At 44.5% G+C, this 18,152-nt stretch overlaps 1 protein-coding gene and 2 long non-coding RNA genes across 6 annotated transcripts in view; 1 reads left to right on the forward strand and 2 right to left on the reverse strand.

Annotated features, from left to right (window-relative positions):
- LOC112863632 (AGBL carboxypeptidase 4) overlaps nt 1–18,152 on the reverse strand; it is a 1,479,506-nt gene that overhangs the window by 273,686 nt on the left and 1,187,668 nt on the right. The window lies entirely within an intron of this gene.
- On the reverse strand, nt 7,673–9,240 carry LOC147578001 (uncharacterized). Its single transcript, XR_015254693.1, has 2 exons — nt 8,624–9,240; nt 7,673–8,364 (listed from the first exon to the last, which is right to left on the reverse strand). It is a non-coding gene; the product is annotated as an uncharacterized LOC147578001 (long non-coding RNA).
- On the forward strand, nt 8,747–10,942 carry LOC147578002 (uncharacterized). Its single transcript, XR_015254692.1, has 2 exons — nt 8,747–8,863; nt 10,756–10,942. It is a non-coding gene; the product is annotated as an uncharacterized LOC147578002 (long non-coding RNA).

Raw genomic sequence — 18,152 nt, forward strand, 5'->3', positions numbered from 1 at the left:
TGAAGGTTGTGGGGGTCCGGAGTATCTGTTTTCCTTCTAGCTTCTAGATACACAGAGTCAGGCACAGCGAGGACCAGAAGTCCTCCAGGACATGTGCCCAGAACCCTTAGCATAGTTTGGCAGGTCAGCTAAGTGGAGCAGACACTGTGGTAATAAGCCCAAATGCCTGATTTCAAAGACATGAACGGGACTATTTTCTCAGCTTTATAATCATAGACTGAGCAGAAATTGTGGCCACAGACTGGGTCCTCATGTTATCCACATGATAAGCCCTGATCTTGGCACAGATCCTGACACTAGCCAACCAAGTGATAAATACAACATCTTCCACAAAACAGGTAAGGTACACAGGTAATGGCAGACATTCAGAGCAAACACACACTGACATAAGGAAGGCAGAATCCAAGCATATGTCCTGTTAGGGGATCAATAGCATAAACATCCATTTTATACCCTAAGAAGAGAAATAGAATTATTGACTCCTGAAGCATTCAAGCTGGAAGGGTCCTTAAAGGCATCATGTCCCCTCACATCACCTTTTATAGCACAGGGAATGGGGATTGAGCTCTTTGTATATAGGAGTACAAATGTTAACATTTCACATCTAGCTTTAGATGCAAAAGCCTTTGTTCCCATTTCGGAGTCTTCTCTAATTAATTTTACCAAAGTGTAACTGGTCTTTGACTCAGAAACATCAAACTGAAGATTTTGCCTGGCCTCCAGCTAGCCCTCTCCAATATACTCTTCCCCACCAGCCTGAGTGATCTATTTAAAGCACAAAGCTGGCCAGGTTACTCTCTTGCTTGAAACCTTTCACTAGCCTCCCATCACCTTTAGAATAGAGTCCAGGTTCCTTAGTCTCCAGACTCGGCATAGCCCTGCCTCCTCTCCTGTCTTCTCTCTGGCCTCTCCTCACACCCGCCTTTACTGAGCACACCGTGGTGTTTTATGTGGCTGTGGAAGCTGTGCCTGCTCCCAGAATGTTTTTCTTACTGATATTTGCCTGGTTAACTGTTTCTTAACCTCCAAGCTCCACCTTAGCTATTATTTCTTCCAGAGAGCCTTCCCGGAACCCTTGGGTTGGGTTACCATACCTTCACCCTGTCCTATTACCATGCCTCCCCCTCTCCCTGCAATATGCCACTTGGAACCTTTGATCGGGACATGTTATTTGTAAGTCTGTATCTCCAGATGTCTGTACTGCTATAGGACAGGGGCTGCATCTTAACATCCTTCTCATCTTGGTGCCCACCACAGGACCTAGCACACTGAAAGTTCTTGGTGAATTCTGATAGAAAGGGAAAGCTATTTCACGAATAACAATCCTGAGGGTTAACTGTGTGCCAGGCAACAAAGTGCTCTGCACATACCATGTCACTTCATTTTCCTAATAGCCCTGAGACCATGGAGTACTCTTAACAAAGCCCTCTGCACCCAGAGTGGTGAATGAGAGTGTCCCACAGAGACTCCAGTAATACTCAGAGACAGTCTCTAGGCCCTGGTCCTGGCCCCACCTCTCCACTGCAAACCATGGCCACTGGACTCAAGTCTGCCCTCTCCTTTCACTCCTGGACTTGCCTCTCTACCCAACCCTTTATGGTAGGATTCAGAGTCAGACTCTTTGCCTGTCTTTCTTTTTCACTTCCACCTCAGACACTGGCTCTCACCCTAAGGATCCAGCTCTACAGTCTGCAAACCTAACCTATTCCACCCCAGGGGACAGCCAAGGCTCTAGATTTTGCATCCCAACCCAGGTCCTTGATTAATGAGAAGAGTAGATCACCATAGGATTGATTACATGGCTGTTCCAAGGACAATGAGGAAGCTCAGTTAAGTAATGTGTTCAAGATCACATGGCCTGGCTTCTGGCCAATACCAAGACCCAGACATAGCATCTCCTCTTGTATGGAGGGCACACTCCCTCTTCTTTCAAACAGCCCTCTTCTGTAGCCCTTTGAACGCCTGCCTACATGTCCGTTTCACACCTTGGTTATGAGATGCCCAAGCAGCCCCAAGCAGGGGCTGTTACCTAGCACTATTCCTGGTGTCCAACCTGGCACAGAGAAGAGCCTTCGGACAGGCATGATAAAGCGACAAATGAGTGTCAAGATCAAGCTCTCACCAGTCCCCCCTGGCTACAGTGGATGTTCTGCCCTTTTACTTCTGTTCCCAAAGGTACTTAGAATCCTCCTTTGCATTTGGTTTGGCACCAGAGAAGCAAAGCTTCTGTAAAGCTGCCCCAACAAATGCATTTTCTTGTCAAGTTTTCTTTGCAATTGATACTAAATCTCCCTGTAAAGAAACCACACCCTCCACATCTTAAGGAAAACTAGTCATGGTATAATGGTTTAAATAAAGGAATTGTGAAATTCTGGGGAAAGTACCAACCTCTACCTTATCCCTTCTGTCCTGAGAACATCAAGCTCTCAGATGAAATGTTTTGATGCTGTGAAGAGAAAAAAAGTGCTTTGGAGTTACATAAAGTTGGGTTACAATCCTGGCTTTGCCTCCCAGGACCTGTGGACCTTAGGGAAGAAATCTGAGAATCATTCTGTGTTCTAACCTCTTCCTTACTCACTCCAGTCAATCTCTCAACAAGTCCTGTCAGTTCCACCTTCTAAATAGTTCTTCTCCAATCTCTACTTCAGTTGTGAGCCGGTCTGGTGATTAAGCACTCAGGCTCTGGAGTGAAACTGTCTGGACTTGAATCCCAGTTCTTATTTACTATGCCATCCTAATTTACTTAATCTTTCAATGTCTGTTTCCTCACCTGTAAAATGGGGATTAAAAATCTTAGGCTGCTAACAAGATTCAATGAAATAATCCTTATAAAGTGCTAGCATTGGGGCGCCTGGGTGGCTCAGTCGGTTGAGCGTCCGACTTTGGCTCAGGTCATGATCTCGCGGTCCGTGAGTTCGAGCCCCGCATTGGGCTCTGTGCTGACAGCTCAGAGCCTGGAGGCTGTTTCAGATTCTGTGCTCCCTCTCTCTCTGACCCTCCCCCATTCATGCTCTGTCTCTCTCTGTCTCAAAAATAAATAAATGTTAAAAAAATTTTTTTAAAGTGCTAGCATAATTCCTGGCACAGAGTTGGAGCATATAAACATTAGCTCTTCTTATTATTTCTTATTACCTCCTTTGTTCAGGCTGTTATCATCTACAACTCCACACTCCTCTCTGCTCCTTACTTCCCTCAACCTCTGACCATCCCTATAAGGTCTCCTGTCTGGTTTCTCTTCTCTGGGACCTCTTCTCCAATCCATTCTTTGTGCCATTGCCAGAATATTCGCTGTAAAAGGCATATTTGATCATGTGATTTGCAGACAAGAAACCCTGTCATGGTGCCCCATTGTCCATAGAATAAGCACTGTCCTTAGCTTTGCAGTCAAGGTCCTCCATTCTCAGGGTCCCTGCATACTTCCCAACAGTCATGCGAAGAAAATTTTGCCCCCATTTCTTGCCTTGGAGTGTTTGAGTGAACATCCCAAGAACCTATAGTTATTCATTGGGCCAGCTGAGATTTGTACCTGTCTTCTGAGCCCATAATGCTCTGTGCATTGGCCACACTGCCTCTCCCCACACTGACCATCCATGAACTGACAATGAGCATCAGATAAGCAGGAAAGGAAGAGTGCTGAGATGAGAAAGAGGGGCTGGTGTGGAGACATCACAGTTGCCAACCTGACCAGGGAAGGCTTCCTGGAGAGGCTGGAGCTCTGAGGACCTGGAGGGGGCAGGGTAGCAGGGGTGAGACTGGAGAAAATGCTGAAACTGCAATTTCAGAATGGTCTGGTGAGATGAAGTGAGATTCAAGTGTGAGTGGAAACATGTGCTTCAGACGCTGCTCTCTTCTTCCCCAACACTGGCGAACCCCAGGAAGCTTTCAGGTTTGGTTCTTGGTTTCAGTCACTGTTAGTGGGGTTGGAAGTACTACATTAGGTTGAAGGGCTTGCCAGGTCCTCTTTGTTATCCACAGATTAATGAACTCTAGGTTGGTTGGGGAGGGGAGGAGAGTCCCTTTCTCTTAACTTCTTTCCCTGCAGAAATACTGCCCAAATATCCATCCATTTGCTCAGCAAACCTTCCCAGACACCTGTGGGGCCCCAGGCAGGCCCCACACTGGAAATGCAGAAAACAATCACAGGTGTTCTTCGCTATAAAGTACTCATGATTTAGTGGGGAGAAAACCTCACATACAGTGACAATACTGTGTGAAAAGTGCTCTGGGATCTAGGGTATGGAAAGCTAGGGAAATCTTCTCAGAGGTGATACCTGAGCAAGATTCAGAGTGAGTATATTCCTTCAAAAAGATTACTTGGATTCATTTCCAAAGGTGAATTTGGGTTATTGCTTTTTGTGATTGTGACTGTAATTGCAGAACAATACATTCTTGCCTGGTGTCACACAGAGCTTTTAGGACATGAAGGGTAGAACAGTGGTGTGGTAGACTCCCTGGTTTGGGGGCCCTAAAATGTATTTCCAAACACTCAGTGGAATTTCCCCAACCAGGGATAACATCATCACTTTCCAAGACTTCATAGCCTGGCAGAGAGTCTGCAGGTTGCATGAGAAGACAACGAGCGCTCTCTCTGGCTATATTCAGGACCCGGTGAGGTAATGTAAAAGGATGCAGGCTGCTCTGCCACCACTGACTTGCTGTGTGACACAGTATAGGTCCATGAACCACACTAAGCCTCAGTTGCCTCCTTCATCCAGTGGGGACAATATTACCTCGTCTGGTCACTAAATGGTAGCTACTGGTCCCAGGTCTCTCATTTCCAAGCTATATGTCCCTCTCTCTCAGCCTATTTCCCCATCTGTGAACAAGGCAGAATGGTGAGGCTGTGTGCAGGGAAAGAATGAGAGAATATTCTCCAAGGGCTGTTTAGCTTTGACATCCCATGCATAAAACAACAGCCAGATTGGACTGTTGCTTAATTCTATCCAAACTGCCAGATAGGCATTTGAATAAGTAATCTAATATATACATTTTTATTCTATTCAATATTCAGGTCGTCTCCTGGCTGGAATGAGTATTCAGAATGATGATTGCTTCGAAACATACCATTCCAAATACGAATGAGGATATTTTTGCAATATTCAGTTCAACAAGGATAGGGAGGTATGAGATTCGGTTCTGCAAATAATCACACATTTCACATCTTGGATGCCTATACACATACTTACTACATGTCTTTCTTCATAACCTTGGAAATGCAAATCCCTGTACTCTTAGAGCCTTCAGCAACCCTCCTGTGCTGTCAATTCCCATGTGAATACAGTAGAGCAAGGCAAAAAGGTGTGACCTTTCACCTGGTGTTTGTTTGAGGCTCTGCTACAACATCCTCCCCACCCAATAAGCTGTGATCTGGTCCCCTCATGCTCCAGCAGGGACAGAGAGCTCACTACTTCTCAAAGCATCTAATCCCACCCATGGGCACCTTTGACTTGGGGAAATATTCTCTCCAGTTGAGAAATCTGCCTACTTCTGCTGTTCCTACATCGATCCTTGTTCTGCCCTCAGATATTCTTGCAGAGATTGAAGGCAATGACACTATTCCTTTCACCAAGTCAGCCTCTTCCTGAACTGAATCCCTACTCCCTCCAACTAGAAAACTACTCTTCCTTTGTCCCCAGCACAAGACTCTATAGGGATGAGCCTAAGGACGCCAAGAGCAAAGGTGAGCTCAAGATGTCCTGGTGAATTCCTTTTTGTCTGGCTTCCCGCGCCATTGAGTAAGAGAGAATGAAGCTTTTAAAGTAACAGGGAAAAGTAGCTGATTCTGAGGAATCTTTTGCCAAGGATTTTCAGGAAACAGAAAACATTGGGGTGCCAGGGTGGCTCAGTTGGTTAAGCATCTGACTTCGGCTCAGGTTATGATCACACAATTTGTGAGTTCGAGTCCCACATTGGGCTCTGTGCTGACAGCTCAGAGCCTGGAGCCTGCTTTGGATTCTATGTCTCCCTCTGCTTGTTCTCCACCCTTCCCCTGCTTGTTCTCTCTCTCTCTCTCTCAAAAATAAACATAAAAAAAGAAAGAAAGAAAACACCACTGGGGAAGGAAGATCTTGGATTACAGCATGAGTGTTACCCAGAAACTGTTTGCAACCAGCATGGCACCCACCTCAGAAGGTGTGTGTATGCAGATGTGTGAAGTACAAGTGCTTACACAGTGAGCACCTACTCATCTACTCAGCTGTGCCCTGGTAGGGTCAGTACAGAATAAGTTGCTCACTTGGGCAATTGTCACATGTCTTCAAGATTCACTCAGTCATCACCTCTTCTGGGCAGCAGTCCCCAACATGCCCTCTTAACCTTAACCAACCCTGCACCCCCATGAAGCTTTCTGCACTTTCCTCTATATTGTCCAGTTCCCTGCCGGTCTGTCCTCTTGAACAGTGGTACCTTCTTGAGGATGCTGACTGTGTCTGATTCGCCTTTGTCTCCCTGGGCCTGGCAAGGCATCGGTGCTTCATACATGTTGATTGCAGGAATGTTGTGTGGAAAGGTGTCTTAATCCTATTCCGGGGTTCTTACCACTGTCTCTGCTGCCGTGTTTCTCTTTCCTTACTTATAAGAGGCTAACGTGATACAAATTAAATAGAGTATAATCCTCACAAGATGTGGACATCTGTAGGGGGAATCTCTTGGATAAGCTCATGGTATCCATGCTTCTGAAAGTGCACCAGCCTTTCTGTGAGAGGTGGAGGTTGGGGTGGATAGTGCTATTTCTCTATCCTTCGTCTACCCTGAGCTGACTGTTCCCAGCCCTGATCTGCTGTTCTCCCCTGCCTGGCCCCTCTGGAGCAGCCATTCCTCTGGAGTTGACACTCAGATTTTCCTTCTTTTCTGCCAAGTCACAGCTTTTGGATGCGCCCTATGCAGATGTGTAGAATTCTTGCACACATCTGCATATCAGAGGGGCAGGGAAAGTTGCTTGGCAAGAGGCCCTGGCTCAGCAGGAGTGCTCTGCTGGCAAGCCTCAGTTGTGAAAGGATCTCTCTCTGTGCTGTTCTTGGCCAAGGAACTCAGCCAGAGACTGGGCTGGTCAGGACTGGGCTTTGTCCTATCCAGAGAAGACCGCAATATGGTGCATTTCTGGGGGCACAGGAAATTGCAACATCTTAGTCTCCCCTGAGGAGATTAAGAAAATGAGCGGACAAGTCTTAGGGCAGAGAATGGGTGTCTCAGGCAATGGCACAAAAAGAAGGAAAATGCATTCATTTAGCTATTGATTTAATAAGAACAGCTCAACGACCCCATTTGTAGAGGGTGTGCTTTGTGCCAAGCAGTACAAGACAGTGAGTTATTAAATATGGGGGTCTGCTTCCATCTGAGACCTGCCACTTTCAAGGTCTGAGACCTGGGGTAAGTCCTTTAACCTGTTTTGGTATCAGTTTACACATCTGTAAAATGCAATGATAACTGTACCTGCTGCAAAAGGTTGAGGGGAGGATTAGATAAGATAAACTCAACAAAGCACTTAACAGAGTATGTGATAAGTGTTTAGTAAACATCAGCTCTTTTTGAGTACTTTGTTTACTTTACATCCACTATGTGTCAGTCAGCATACTGGGTACCCTAAATATTTTGTCATATTTATTTCCCACAGTAAACCTCCAAGACAGGTATTATTACCCCTGATCTGCAATCAACTAAACTGAGGCCTGGAGATGTTAAGATACTCTTGAAGGTCACACACCACATGAAAGGGCTGACAGATTTAACTTTCAAGGCCATGGGAAGCCAGATGCAAATGTCACTCAGGAGGCAGGGCCAGAGTTGAAGAGTCCCAGGGAAAGAAGGCCTAAGCCTGTATGTGGGCCAGGGTAGCAGAGGAAATCAGATTCTTGTCCAGAGTGGTTGACAGCACAGCTGGAAATAATGTGCTGAATGTCAAATCTGATGGGTGAAGCAGAAGAACAAGGAGAATGAATGGTGTGGATGGCAATCAGCAAAGGCAAGAAACAAGACAATATAGGTTCCTGGGAGGAGGGGAAGGCCATGGTCAGTGAGTCACGATAGAGGAGAGTGAGTGTGCCAGAGCTGGCTGGCCTGGGTTAGGCACTTTCCCTCCCTGGACCTGTAGAAAGGGGTAATAATTCTTAGGTCCCAGGGCTGAGGTAAGGACTAAATGAAGCACTGCACAGAAAGCTCTTTTCATAATGTTTGGAACCTGTGAAGTGTTTAACAAAGGATCTGGAAAAAAAAATCCAGACTAGTATTTGGAGAATACATTTCAGAAAGAGTAAGAGAGGTCATTTTATTCATCCTTTAACAGTGAGGGTCCCAGCTTCAGTCTATTGTGAAGGATGGTTGGGGCCAGCTCTTGCAGAGGTCTGATCAAGGAAGATCCTTGGAGGCCTACATCAGCACAAAGGGGACATGTGCTAGCCCTGCTTTAGGGAAGGAGGAGGGTGACAGTGGGGTATATGACTGGTGGACCTGTGACTGAGTCCCAGGAAGAAAGGGTTGCAGGTAGAAGCTGTTTCTAAAAGGGCCACAGAGCTAGGAATATAGAGAGGGGGAAAAGAACATTTTCCCAATTTTTGGACTGAAAAGCCTGCAGTTTCAGTTGCTATAGTATTTCTTGTCCCGGAAGCTTGATATAAGCTGGAAATACCTTTGGTTGGTCATCAGATTTCTCCTGGTGGGTGTTGGGACTGACTAGGGTGGAGCACTCTCAATTACAGGAAGTAGGAAGTAGGGAACCTCATGGGCGGGGCTGAGCAGGAAAGAAGCAACACGGTAGATGGCATGTAAAGTGGAATGCATCCTTTGTGAGTTATATGTGATGTCACTTTGAGACTTCCAGAAATAACTAAGCAAGACTTTGAAGGAGCCTGGAGTCCTGCATTGGCAGGTAGGGGCGTAAGCCAGCAAATCACAGGTGAATACCATAAATGGGACCCCATTTGTGCCCACAGGCTGAGGTGGTCTGGGGACACATCATTACACACTCTTTACTCATAACCCAAATAGTTCCTAGGGGTCTGAGGTCATCTCTGAAGATAGGTATGCTTATATATATATATTTTTTTTCAACGTTTATTTATTTTTGGGACAGAGAGAGACAGAGCATGAACGGGGGAGGGGCAGAGAGAGAGGGAGACACAGAATTGGAAACAGGCTCCAGGCTCTGAGCCATCAGCCCAGAGCCCGACGCGGGGCTCGAACTCACGGACCGCGAGATCGTGACCTGGCTGAAGTCGGGCGCTTAACCGACTGCGCCACCCAGGCGCCCCAGCTTATATTTCTTTTATGTATTTCTTCCCTTACTTCTAACATCTTGATGGCTAATAAGATGGCTAATAAGATCCTCTTGTTGTAACCTTGCAATATCCCCCAAATTCACTTCCTCCCTATTTCTCCAACTTCATTCTCAGTGCATGAGGAATAGGGCCCACTTTTCAGTGATTGAGGGTGGTGGTAAGAGCTAATCTATGCCTATTATTATGTTAAATGCAGGAAATATAAGAAGCAATAGGGCACAGACTTTTTCCTTAAGGATTTATGAGCTGATTTCAACCATTCATCTGAAGACTCCTCAAAACTGTCAAAAACTGAATGAGTTCACTCACTCATTCATTTAATCAATGAACAAACATTCTCTGGGCACTCTGCCAGGATTGGTGCTAGCAGCTGGGGACACATGGCCCTTGGGTCCTAAGGCCTTAAGATCCTTATGATCTAGGGAGACAAATACACAATAGAGGGCTGTGCAGTGCAGTTAAGCTGCACTGTTGACAGTGGCCAAGCTGAAAGAACAATGGAGATCATTTCTATGAAAAGACATTCTTAGGTCATTTGCCCAATAATTTCCTTTCCTCATCCTCTCCCTTGGAAGATGTGTCTGAATAATATGGGTAAGGGAGAGGGCCACTGGGGAGGCAGGTGGAGTAAGGGAAGGAGCACAGGCCATGCAGCTAGATAGTCATGGGTTTCAGTACCCAGATCTGCCATTTGTTAGTTATCTGAACTTAGTCATTCACCTCTCTAAGTTTCAATTTTTTCATGTGTAAAAAGGGCATAATTTACATAAAGCATCTTGAATAGTCCTGGGCACATAATAGGTACTCAGTAAATGGAAGCCATTTTTATTTTATCCCAAATTTCAGGTTGTTAGTGTCAACAAATAAATGAACTTTACTATGATGAGCTATTGAAATTTTACAGTTTATCTCCCAACGACTTAGCCCAACCTATACTAACCAACACAAATGGCTTAGATATGGCCTTGCCATGTTCACCCATCTAAGGCAACCAGTTGAGATCTGCTTACTCAGTTCATTTTATTTGTTTCTCTTTCAAATTCCAAGTCTTTAATTTGACCTTTGGAGGATTCTAGTTGGCAAAAGGTCCAAGTTTTCCCACAGGCTGACTGTCTGCTGTGCTTGGGCCCAGTCCCTACATATGGACTGGGACAATAATACTTGAAACTGATCCTTCAAGGAGGCCCTCTCCTTCCCTCCCCCTTTTCCTCAGCTCTCTGTAAAGCATCAAGAATAAACAAGAGCACATGTGGCAGGAGCATGCCTCTCTCTATGGCTGTGTTCCAACAGATGGGACACAAGAGGTAACCCTCTGGAGCCCTGATTATCAGCAGACTGGGGATAGGCAATAGGGGATAGAGATGGTGGGTAGATGGAGGAAAGCTCAAGTTATTCAGGTCAAAACTGTCTGTGCTATGGAGTCCAAGAGCTTAGAGGGGCTTCTAAGACCACTTGACACTGACACATAATTTTTCTGTGACAGATTGGGGAAGAGAGGCATCTAGAGGTTTCTACAGCCACCAGCCCTTTAGTGACAAAGCGAGAACCTCAGACTCAAGTCTCCAACATTCCAGTCTGTGCCTTCTTCATGTTCCTGGGCAGCTTTGTTCAAGCATCTATAATGGCTTCCTATTTCTAACTGTACCAAATTAAAATGTTCTGGTCTGGCACTTAGGGTCTATGAGATCTGATCCTCACTGTACCTTTCTAGCTTTTTTTCAAACTCAACAGACAACTTGGACTGGTACTTCCTGATCTTGAAAATTTGATCCAAATTTTCCTCTATGTTGTTTAAATCCCCCTTTACTCTGGTTTCTGTTCTGGGATCCCTGGTTCTTACTAAGTGTCTTCTTGGTTCTGTCCTGTCCTGACCACTTTGGTCTCTGGCTGAGGTTCAGCCTTCTTCATTACAATGCCATTTGGAGGCTCATTTAGAAGGGCACATTATGCTGTGTCAGATGAGGCAGCTGGGGAGTGGGTGGGACCTGATGTTAGAGACTTCTACTAGCAGAGTTGACTCAGCAGTGTCCAGGGCATGGCTATCTCTGACACCTGAGAACAGATGCCAAGAAGGTCTGAAATGAAAGACAAGGAGCCTTCAGCAAAGGCTAATATATGGGAGATGATCTGGAAGCTCAGGCAGGAAGGTAAACTGAGGAAAGTCTGTCGGGAAGTGAGGGTAGCATGGCCAAGGAAAGTGGTGAGAGGCTACTATCTGAAGCTCAGTCAGAAAATAAGTGTGGGTCCTCTTGTGTTGCTGGGACCTTGTAGGAGAGGAATTGCTTTTGAGGGCATTAAAATGGAGAGATGTTTCAAAGGGATGAGTTAGGACAGAAGAGGGGTTTCCCAAGGCTAAGAGTTGCCCAGAGGAAGCTACAAAGTGGAGTCAGGGATGGGAATGTACATGATACCATGGGGGAAGAGGTTGGGTGTGATTTTAGAATGAATAGCAATTTTGGTGGCTATAGGCTCTAATGAACAGAAGTAAGAGGTAGGTTAGGAGGTTCATCTTAATTTACAATAAGGACTCTGGATCAGACATTCCTTTTTATTTCCTCCCTCCTGGGTAATACTACACTGGACCAGACAAATTCATCATTTCCCAATTTATTCATTCATCAAACACTCCCTGCTCTGTGCCAGATCTTGGGTTAGAAACCGGGGAAACAAAGTGAATCATACACATTCTCTGCCATCAAGGATTTTGTTTCTTGGGGAAAAACATTCACATAAACTCAAAAATAATATGGAGTGGTAAGTACTGTGAGAGGCAGAAGCCAAGGGGGAGTAGAAGCAGAGAGGAGGAACCTGACCCAGCCTGGAGGCAGAGTAGGGATAGGAGGATAAAAGCTTCCAGAAGAAGGTAATGTCAGCTGAGGGATAAAGAGAATTAGATATGTAAAGAAGAGATAGTGTCAGATTGTTGCAGAGAGACACAGGCAGGCTTGGGAGATGACCTGGCAGAAAACCAAACTAAAATAAAAATAAAAACAAAAACCCCTCAGTTCACAAGCAGAGTTCAATGATGATAAGACTGAGCAGATAGTTCTCAGATGTCTAGATCAACAAGCACATGGCATTGGGAAGATCTGGACTCTTGGCTGTGGTTCATGAGAAGAGAGAAGAGATTATAGGACCCAAAGAAGAGATTCTAGGCCCCATTTAAAGGAAGCCAAGGTTTGATGGCAGAAGCTTCTTATATTATCTCATTTACTCTTTACCAGATTCACAATCTGGTTTCCAGGGTTTGGGACCAAAACTGCAGTTAAGAATAAGATTCTGTTTTACTTCTGATGGGTCAGACTTTGTGTATTTCCCTCCCTTGGAGGCTTGGTGGGAAGGAATGACTGATCATGGAGCAGAAGTGGGAGAGAAAGGTGTGTCCTAGCACTAGAGTTACTACCCTTCCTTGTGAGGACTTCTTTGCTCCTTTCCCTCTGGGTCTAACAGGGACACTGTGGGCAGCTTTTTCTAGAAGCCAAGCTCAGGGCACTAAAGGAATCAGAGGAGGGCTTTCTTTCTAGAAAACTTGAGCCTCACAAGCTTGGGATAAAAGAACTCACACTTCAGTTCATCTCAGGAGAGTTTTGCACTGAGATTTGGAGCCAAAGTCCCAGGTAAGAATACCTAACTTGTCCTTCGTTATGAATATATTTCCTCAGGGAGAGTTGGCTGTGATGAGGTTGGACATGTATATTTTGAGTCCCCTGAGGAAATGCTACCATAATATATCAGCAACACCTTCAGCAATATTGTTGTCTATTAGTGTCCACCAAAGACTGATTATCTCCAGTTCCCTGCCAACCTCCTCCTTGGGACTTAGAATCTCTTAGCTCTTCTCTTGAACCCCAGCTAAGAGTCTAGACTTTCTTGATGCCATTTGTGTCCTAGTATGGATAACTAAGAACTACCTGCTTGATTTTTCTCCATCACTGAGATCTGCCAGTTTGCTGCTCTTATTGGGGCTCCAGATGCAGAACACTGTAATGATGATGGTGCTTTCCCAAACAGCCAGGTAGAGAGTACTTGACCTCTTGTTTGATCACATTCTTCCTTTCCCTTTTCCTCCACTCCTGAAAAGACTGTGAGCTGAGTCGAAGACAGTTGACCAGGGTGGGTGAATTACCAAGGTAACAGCAATAATGGCCATTGGTAGAGCACTGTGGCATGCTAGAAAAAACGTCAACTGGAGTCAAACAGAATAAATTTTGAATCTGTGCTTGGCTACTTACAAGCTGAGTGACTTTCAACAAGTCACTTCATCCTCCTCAGACTCAGTTTCCACATTTGTAAAGGTAAGGGTAGTAATTCTACCAGATAAGACCTTTGCGACAATAAATTGTATTTAATTCCTTAAGGGCTGAGTCCATAGCTATATTCTTCCTTGTACTCTCAGTAACTACAGAGCAGCTGGCATACAATAGGTGAATAATAAGTGATAGCAGTTATTAATATTTATTTGAGAAAGAATATATTCTGAACAGCCAGGTAAATCAATAAAGGGGAGGAAAAAAAGGAAAGAATCATCTTGTTGTTCACTGTATGGACCCAGAAATCACAGAGGCAGATGGGTTAAGAGTTCAAGGCGGTTCTAATTACAACACTAATATTATTAGCTGTTAATCATCTGCCTGTTGCTATCATCTCTGCTCAGAGTCAGATATGCCCTTTCTTTCTTTCTTTAAAGCAAATACTGGTTCTCCAGGACATCTTTAATATAATTAATATATTTCATTACCTCTGTTCTGGCATTAGCTGCTCAAACTAAATAAAACATGGGTAGGTTTCAGCCACTCAATTGAAGAGCGTGGTGTGTGTATATGGTGGGGAGGGAGAGAGAAAGAAAGAGACAGAGAGAATAAGAAACAGAATGAGAGGGAGGGAGAGAAAGAGAGAGAAAGGGAGAGAGAATGTGGTCAGTTCTGTTGGTTTATGGAATTTGCTATGTTAAATGCTTTGTCGGGGTAGCAGTGGTTGGGTACTGGGGAGTTTGTGTATAAGTTAAGCAATAGGGGTAACCTTTGAAAGAGTTGCTTTTTGGGTGGCCAGGTGAAATTTGAAGTGCCTTGACCAAATCTGAGACCACCCCTTTGTGGCTGAACAACCAGATTTCACTCTGCCAAGTCAATCTTAAAAAAGAGCTTAAATAGAACTGTGGAGGGGCCTGAACTTCACATTCAGGCCTTTGTAGGAAGGAGATAACGATTTTTTCTCTGTTGCATGAGGTATAATAGTGTCTTAAGTATCTTTTAACCATATGACCACCCAGGTAGGAAACTGCAGAGAAAGCAATGTGTTCCACCTTTGCTAGGCTGTTACTCCAAGGTTTAGGGATCACCATTCATTTCCCTAGTGGGTTCTGAGAGCTGGTCCTTCTAATCAATAAGCATGAAACCTCCGGCACTTTTGGACTTTTGCACCATGGAAGATGTTTCTTCATGCATGCGTGCATTCATTCCACAAATATTTGAACACCAACTATATGCCCAACAGAGAGATTAATAAAATATGGTTGTCAGTAAAGAGCCTACAGTCTAATGAAAGAAAAAGACATTGTAATATAGCGTGATACTTGCCAAGATGGAGGTTTAGGCAAATCCTGCTACAGGAATACAGATGTGCCTAATATGCCCGGGAAAGGAGGGGCTCCGGGAATGCCCTCAGAGGTCCTAAGGATGAAGAGGAATTAACCAGACCAGCAGGTGTGAGGGAAATCATTTGAGGCAGTGGGACCAGCATATGCAAAAGCCTGGAAATGAGAGAGAACTTGATCTATTATAAGAATTACAAATGCTTGGGAATAGTTTGAGCACAGAGTGCACTGAGTGCACTGAGTGGCAGATAGAAAAACTGAGGCTGGAAAGGTATATGCCCAAGTGCTTTCTTGGTAGCCAGGGACTAGCATCCCTCCTCACCTCACCCTCAACATATATGTGACATTTTGAATGCCACTTTTTCCTGCCTCTAAGGTTTCTTGGTCACCTGGGATAGTGCTCTGTTAAGTTTAGGAGCTCTCAACCTGTCCACTTAAAGGGAATTTATTTGACTTGACCAACTTCCAGAATCAAATGAAATAGTGGATCTAAAGAACTCAAAGTATTCCAATCACTCCATAGAGTCAGACCTGGTTTATTACCCAGATTTTCCATTTAGGGCTATGTGAACTTGGGAAGGTTATTTAACTTCCCTGAACTTCAGTTTCTTCATTTATCAAATGAGTATGAATATGGAGAGGATTCAACAAAATAATTTGTTATCATTCTATTTGTAAACTGAAGCGTGCTGCCTCAGTGAAAGGGTCTATTAGTAATAATTAAGATTCATCTCTAATTCACCACGACCCCTATTCCACTTATGCATATATCTGGATCAAGTTCTTCTCTTTCCTACACTGCTCAGCTTGGGCTCTCCCACCAGCTGTGGTCAGCTAGAATCCCAGCTGACCAAACTGACTGGCTCTCTGCTGCCCCCACCTGTCTAGAGCCAGGATCCCACCAGAGTCTAGGACCAGAAGCCCAGCTTGGGGTTGTTTGGGCCTCCCTTTCACATTCCTGATAGGGCAGGAACAGAGAGGACAGCACCCAGGTGCCAACCTCAGCCCATAATCCTTCCCAGTGTGTGTTTATGTGTGTTTGAAGAGGCACCTGGGAGATGTAGGCCCATTTTGGGTGGGTAGCGGGCAAGAGGCCAAGACATTCCTTTTCTGTCCAGAGCCTAGGTGACTTCTTGAGCACCTGATAGTCTACAGCTACACCAGGAATGTTCCAGAGATTAGGCCAAATTCATATCTGAGAGGCAGATTTGGAAAGGACATCATCCTTCTTCAGAAGCAAATGATTTCACCAGCTCCATCTTCCAGCTGTGCAAATTGGTTAATTACAAGGGCTGTAATTTGCAATCAATATTATCTCCTTGGCATCTACTTCACTGAAGGCAAATATTTATGGCCACATTTGAGAAAGGGCACATTGTCTTAATCAGGGGACATAAACTGAACACTGGGATAAGTGACTCTTTCAGCACTGATGTCAGTTTTTGCTTTTTTCTCTAAGATTTGGGGGAGAAAACACAGGCAGATCCTAGATCAAGGCTCTGATTTTCACTGGATAAAAAAACCACAGGCACCGATCCCAAGAAGCACATTCTAAACACAGAGAAATGCTTTATGCACAAAGATGCCTGTCATAGAATTTTTAAAAATATAATGGTGAAAAACAGTAACTTAAATATTCAATAGGAAGGTGTCAATAAGTTGTTATGCATTCACTTAATGAAATTTTATCCAGCCATTGTGAATAATGGTAACAAAGGGGCGCTTGGGAAGCTCAGCTGGTTGAGCAACTGAGTCTTAATTTCGGCTCAGGTCATGATCCCAAGATTGTGGGATCAAGCCCCACGTCAGGCTCTGTGTTGAACATGGAACCTACTTGAGATTCTGTCTCTCTCCTTCTGCTCCTCTCCCCCACTCACACTACCTCTCTAAAAAAAAAAAAAAAAAAAAAAAAAAAAAAAAAAAAAAAAAAGAAGAAGAAGAATGGCAATAAAGAACTACATTGTGATGTTAAAACAAGCAAACAAAAAGGGCAAGAAACAAACAAAAAGGGCAAGAAAATGAGGTAGGTGTTCAACATCTTCTTAAGACTATGCACAGAAAAAAAGCCTGGAAGGAAATACATCAGTATGGCAGTGGTGGTAGTCCTTGAGCATGTCACCTATTTTTTCTCACATATTTTTTGAATGAACATATGTTAATTTTATAATTAAAAAAATCATTTAAAAATTTTTTTTCAACGTTTATTTATTTTTGGGACAGAGAGAGACAGAGCATGAACGGGGGAGGGGCAGAGAGAGAGGGAGACACAGAATCAGAAACAGGCTCCAGGCTCTGAGCCATCAGCCCAGAGCCCGACGCGGGGCTCGAACTCACGGACCGCGAGATCGTGACCTGGCTGAAGTCGGACGCTTAACCGACTGCGCCACCCAGGCGCCCCAAAAAAATCATTTTAAAAGGCAAGCAGAGGAATGGTTGATCATACTGGCAACTTCACGAAGTCACTGTATTCCACATCCTGGAGTGAGGAAGCCAACTTCCATTGTGGAAATATATTTTCACTCGGTCAGGACATAAGTATGATGACTCCATATGGCAGGCCCCACTACCAAATGCTTATCTTTACCTTCAAGCCTTCATGAAATAACTGGGAAAGGTCAGCCTTCCTACTATGTCAAAGAGCTTAATATGGAGTGCTAGGGGAGCATACAGCAGGCTCCTAAACCAGCCTGAATGGTCTGTGAGGACTTCCTGGAGGTGTTAACATTCAAAATAGTTTCTGTAGGATACGGAGGCAGAGAAACAGAGAAAGAACATTTGAAACAAAGAAAACAGGTTAAAAAAGGTATGTGACAGAACCCGTTTGGGGAATGATACTTCATTGTGGTCGAAATGCTGAGTGCACAGGAAAAGAGTAATATAAAGGGTCCTCAGGCCAGATTCTGAAGGGCCTTGGATGCCAATATAAATCAGCCCTTCTCTAAGAAAGGATGGAGAGATGAGGGTTTATCCTGAGGGCAATAAGGAGCCATTAAAAGAGTTAAGCAGGGACAGGAATTGGTCTGAACTGTGCACCAAGAATGTCTCTCTGGCTGCATTATGAACATGGGAACACATGTGGAGGACAGATTTGTGGGGGACAGAGGTAGAGATTGAACGTAGAGAGACCAATGTGGGGACTATAGAAGTAGTTCTGGTTAAAGATATAAAAGTGTGAGCCAAGGAAGGCTAGACTTACAAGAGCTCTTAGAAATCTTCTAGTCTCATGCCTGCATCTGACATTGAAAAAAAAAAAGCATGTTTTTGGATGAGTTTAACATTTCACTCAA

Source organism: Puma concolor, chromosome C1, assembly GCF_028749965.1.
Source record: "Puma concolor isolate L17-30 chromosome C1, mPumCon1.1.hap2, whole genome shotgun sequence".
Lineage (NCBI taxonomy): Eukaryota > Metazoa > Chordata > Mammalia > Carnivora > Felidae > Puma > Puma concolor.